General features: G+C 42.8%; 1 long non-coding RNA gene across 1 annotated transcript; it reads left to right on the top strand.

The window, feature by feature from the left end:
- The first annotated feature begins 428 nt into the window (after positions 1-428).
- On the top strand, positions 429-5,410 carry LOC112530800. Its single transcript, XR_003072612.3, has 3 exons — positions 429-604; positions 1,197-1,430; positions 4,859-5,410. It is a non-coding gene; the product is annotated as an uncharacterized LOC112530800 (long non-coding RNA).
- The last annotated feature ends 456 nt before the right edge of the window (positions 5,411-5,866 follow it).

Raw genomic sequence — 5,866 nt, forward strand, 5'->3', positions numbered from 1 at the left:
GGGCTGATAGTTCCTCTAGCTTCCCACAGCCCTGGTGGCAAAGGCTGTGTGGAAGACCTGCCAAGGAAGTGTCACCCTCTGTGTGTCCCAGCCAGCTCTCTCCACCCCGGGGCTGTTGCTCAGCTTTTGAGTACAGCCAAATAAAGGTTGCTTCAGGTGCCAGCAGATTCCAGGCAATGAACCCGGTACAGAGGGCTGCCTTCACTCACCAGCTGGAGGAGAACACTGCTGCCATTGAAAGTGATCATAAACTATGTAGTATTTACCCAGAAAGCCTTTACGGCCTCTTGCTCAAACACATGCACTGTTTCATCTCAAGTTAATACACAAAGATACAGGTCTCTTGAGACATGCACATAATTTAAATAGCTGGCTCTAGTTTCTCTTCCTAAAACACGAAAGTCCCCAGCTCTACCCTGGGGAGAAACATCTGTAGTTTCAATTCAAAATGTGAAGTGTCTTGCAGTCTCCAGCAGCAGCATCTGGCACTACTGGAAGGAGGGCAGGGGAGGGCTGCTTCTACGGGAGGCTCTGCAGGACTCTACCTGGCACATTTCTTACCAGAACCCATTCATCCACAAGTCCCTCCTCATTACCGCTGCAGGTATGCAGCTCTGCACACTTGCTGCTCCTGTCTTGCCCTGCTTTCACCTTCATTCCTGAGGCTATGTCCTCACATCTTTGTCCTTCACTCATGCACTATTCCTGTCCCTCTGTCTACCTCCCCTCTTCGGTCTCCTTCATCTCTCATTAACATCACATCTGCAGCCAAGCTACATTCTCTTACTCACAGGAAAGGCTGCTCACTTCACTTTGCTCTTTCCTATCTCCTGCCTTTGCTTTCCATTGATTTTCCAGTTTCTCTCTATATAATCTTTTAATCTTTGTCTTCACACCCAGTCATTATGCATATGTTTTTTTGCAGTTTCCATCCTGTCATCACTGACTACTTGTATTCTTCTGGGTCCCACTCTGAGCTCCTCCCTCCCTTTAATCTATTGGCATAGCTATGATTCTTTCCATTAGACCTTGTTGTATAGCATCCATTTTTCATCTGGCTTCTCCATCATTTTTGTATAATTTGAGATTTAAACCGTAGGCCTCCTCAGCTTGCTGAGACCTGGTGAGTCCCTCCCACCTTCCCTGACAAACCTAACCGTCAGCAGCTTGTCACCATCATCTCTCATTTTCCATAGGCTTCCAGGCTACAGCATGTTAGGACAGCAGAGTCTCTTCCATCTTCAGCATGCTGCATTATGAACAAGCAATTCAAGGATTTCTTCAAAATTCCCCTCGAGCTTCAGGGCAGATTTTCTGCAACTACAAAGAGACGCCCAGGAACTTCACTATCCATCAAACTTTTCTTAAAAACTTCTCTATCAGGAAGGCTGCAAAAATAAGTAAAGAAATGAATATAAAATTAATGCTAGGTAAGTTGAGAATACTGAATATTCTCTGACTAGCACAGTTTTGTTGCATCCTTATTCCACCTTCATCTCTTTTCTTCACCCATCAGCTTCTGTCTTGCATTTCTATCATGCTTTTTGGGGGAAAGATGCCTCTCTTCAATATGTATTTGTATAGAAACTCATCTTGTGGCTTCCCAGTTTGTGACTGGTGTCTTAGACACTGTCTGACAACAAACACCCCTATTTCACGGCAGACTATATTGGAACCTCAACCCTGATGCAAGTCATTTGCATCTGACCACAACTTGTCGCTTCTTGGGGTAGCAAAGTGATTATATCAGTTATTTCCCAAAGAGCAAACTTGTTAAATAAGTACCCAAAATACCTCTCAAGGCGAGTTTCATGGCCATTGCTGCATGAGCTTGAAGTGAAAGGAAAGCTTGTTTTCAAAGGTGGTCCCTTCAGTTTAGAAGTATAACAACAGTGGAGGGGAGTGGAGGTTAAAGGGCCACATTGGTTCAAAGTATAAAGAGTAAACTTCAAGTTTCAAGGCTATTGAACAAGTTAATGTCAAGTAGAAAGCATGTAGGGAAATGTAGCAGTACATCATTCCTTTTTCTGGTTTAAATATTCTGCATTTCTTGATGCCTTACTAATTTCTGAAACCGTCAGTACCTTTCCTCCTCTCGAAGGGGTGGTACTAGCCCTGCACGCCTATACCTGTAAACAGAGGGTAAAAAGCAAACTTGTTTTGAAGAAAGACATCATTAATAAGAAAAAAACCCTGTACTGAGCAGGCAGCTCATGGCAGTAGCAGCATTGGTGATGCTCAGAAGGGAATGGACTATATTCATGTTTACATATTGATTGTTTTGAAGCCTCTTTCAGTTCCAGGAATTGTAGATTATAAAAAATGATATATATTTGTGGTTTGGCATCCAAAGAGAGCTTCAACTCAGGCATCACTGCAGGCTGCCAACATCTGCAAATTATTAAATGTTGGTTTTGTTTGGGGTTTTTTTTTAAGCCTCAAAAAGCAAAACTAACGTCACTCGCTGGTCGCACCTACTGCCGGGTAATAGGGTGGAATTTAGGTATGGGAGTTTTGCCAGTGCAGGTCACGAAGTTTACTAATAAAAAGGTTTTTATGATAATGCTTGTACTCTTTGCTGTTGTGCTATATAATAAATTCTGCCTGAAACAAACAACAACAAGAAAACCTCAGGAAGAAGTTTAAGATTCTCTTCAAAACAGACTGGTGAATAAAGAGCACTGAGATTTATTTTTAAAACAGTCTTCTGCTGAAAATGTACCAGTACCATGGTATAATGAAACTTGGCTTTGTCAGTGGAGGAAAACAATCTGTGCAGATGATTTTGGAACCATATGTGTGAGCAATGGGGAACAGTCTGTCAAAGTGTAGAGTCCTCATTCTTGCTGAAATACTTGGCAATGACCTGTACGCAGAAAATCCGATGCCAGAAGAGCTCTCCACATGCTTACACAAGCCCAGCAGATCTTGTGACTGACATACAACAGCACAGATGTGTATACAAGGAACCATCCTTAACCAACACCTGTCTCAGACTCAAGTGGCAGGGGGTTTGGAACCTGATAATCCTTGGGGTCTCTTCCAACCCAAGCCATCCTATGAAATAGGAAGGCTTCATCATCCTGAAGAACTAAGCCACATGTACCTGGCAGTCATAAATACTTGCCTGAAATGCAGGACATAACAATAAGTTACAAGGTGCAAACACAGCAGTTGCAGCATTTTTTTTTTTCTTACTTGCAAAGGATGGAGAGGAAGGTGAATGGGAACACTATGACACTAACTTTTCTCTTCTTGCCTGTTTAATATCAATATCACAGCAGCAAGCCCCACCGCTGCGTATTTCAAACAAAAAACTGAACTTCATAGGTCTCAGTGCTTGAATGGAGACATGCTCATAGTGCAGATAGCCAGAGATTATTTGGATTTGAAAACAAGAAAAAAATATATGCATATAGTAAAATTGAGTTCAGTCCCTTTGGCTGTTAAATTTCAGGATGCTTTGTCCTCACTGACATTTTAGATTTACTTAAATGTCAATGTGTCTGCAGCTTGGACATAGTGCTATTCTGGCACAGGCATGCATACTGTGGTACAATGAAGCAAAAGCGCTACTGTATTTTATATTTATGCCCTGGTTGATTTTGCAATTGCTTTTCTATACAAATTAACCCTAAACCATCAGTAGTTTCACAGCAGCAAAGGTTATTGTCGCTGTGCTGACTGCATGCAACTTTTCAGTGGGAAACACTCAAACCACAATAAAAGATTGGAAAAAAAAAATTGGAAGTGCAATTTTGAAAAACCTTTACACTGTAAGCCACAGTGAAACAGTAAAATCTGCTGTGGATAAAGATAGACCTGCTAAAAACATACATGCCTGCATGGCCATGACCATAAGAAATGTTGTCATCACTCAAGTCTACAAAAACCATAACAGGCCTCAGCATCAAGGCTCAGATCTCTTCAGGAATATCAGTTAATTAAATAGAGACCAGGAGAGTGAAGCCTGTTCTCCCTATGTGCACACTGCATCTGATACTTTGCCCATCCAGTTTCAGTATGAATTTCTCTTTTCCTCTCATCTGCAGAATGAATCACAGGTCAGTATGAACATGAACATGTTCAGCTAACTTCAGAGCTATTCCCAATTTCTGACCGCTATTTTTTAATGATAACACAACAATTTTACAGTACAAGATAAACTACTTTTCACTGCCCCTGTTGAAGGTGAAACCTTATTCTTTGTCCATCAGTTATTGGGGATACAACCAATTTCCAAGCACAGGGCTCTGACCTGCATGTGTTGGTCTCTCCACCAAATTAGCACTGCTATAGGAGAGCTGGCAGAGTGCTTTCTCTCAGCTGCCACAGGCCAAATATCTAGAATGCTATTTAATACATCAGACCGTAGTCTTGAATGGATGCATCATAAGCCCACATGCTTTCTTGTTATGGGAATAGTAATTGTTGGTGAAGTAGCAAACAACTTCTCAGAGTACAGCAACTGGACTGAATGGAGCTCTTCATGTTTCAAGCATACCACTCAGGAAATGCATACTCACACTGAAATACTGTGTGAGATAGATTGAGGGAATGGTGTGACCCAAAACCATCTTCCTCTGTTAAGATGAGAAAAGAGAAGAAATTGCAAGTTCTCAGACCTGTTTGTGCTCTCGCTTGCAAATATTTCTCAATGGACTTGATCATATTCTGCAGCCCTCTGCCGCCCTTACTTTCTTTATCTGCAGTCTTACCTTTAAAAAACACATACATTTGTTCCTCTTATAATTCTCTGACATTTAAATTCTCCCTTCCCCATATGGTCCCTGCAAACAGATGGTAAAATAACTTTGCATGAGGCTGTGTACAGAAAAATTACCTGTTTGTTTTACAGCCAAGGCCTACTGAGGATCCCTGCTGCAGTGCATGGCAATGGTTGACTACGTGGACCAAAAGGGAACAATGGGCATTGGGAGGACCCCCAGCATGGCTATAGGAGTGGAAGAAGGATGTTGTGCTGTCCTCATGCCTGGCAGCACACCCAAAACGGAGAGGTGCCTGGGCAAAACCTGGCTTTGCCTGCTAACCTGCCTGCTCTACCCAGAGGCTTCTGGCTGCCTTTTGTACAGGGAAGTGGGAAGGCTGCCCTGGGCAGAATTTGTGACAGCTAAGGAGACCCAGGAAATCCTGCTTTCTCTGCTGAGATAGCTCAAAACAGGAAAAGCGTTCTTCCAAGGACACAGGGGTGAGAAATAAGCAAATCAAAGCAAGAAAACCAAAAGAAACGTACAAAAATAGCCCTACACACATCCAATACATCATTTTTTTCTTGTTCTTCATTGGACCCTATGAAGGACGGGTATTTTGCAAGTCTGACCTGTCTCTGAGGCCCTTTACAAGTTGTTCTTCACTGACACCATTTAAATGAAATGTTTGGTTACCTGTATCCCTTGCCTCTTTGTTCTTAAAATGTGCTCTCGTATTTTTACTAGAAACAGTCTGTCCAAGTGTCTTTGTCTGCGTCATGTTCCAAAAACAGAATGTTTTGTGAGATTTCTGTTCCTTCAAGCCTGTAAGAGCCTTCTCTTCAGGGCAAGGTCCATTTTGCCTCTTGCGGTTCCCAGCTTGCTCAGGTTTCTGCCTTCCCAAAGCAACTTCCTCCCAAAGCAATCAGAGGGCAGGAGAGCAGTAGTCCGGACAACATGCACGTTATCCACATCATGTATTTCCCAAGGAAAGACATGCACTCTGGCTGTCATCCTTTCTGTCTGAAGATCTATGGTAAGCAAGCATCCTCCATGTGCTGCCTTTCCCTTCCCCAGTCAGCTTTGGAGGCCAGGTTTGCTCATGTGGCATCCATCAAGAGGAAGCCCTTCAAAAACTGGGCTGCTGGGGTTCCAGC

Source organism: Gallus gallus, chromosome 1 (genome assembly GCF_016699485.2).
Source record: "Gallus gallus isolate bGalGal1 chromosome 1, bGalGal1.mat.broiler.GRCg7b, whole genome shotgun sequence".
Classification (NCBI taxonomy): Eukaryota; Metazoa; Chordata; class Aves; order Galliformes; family Phasianidae; genus Gallus; species Gallus gallus.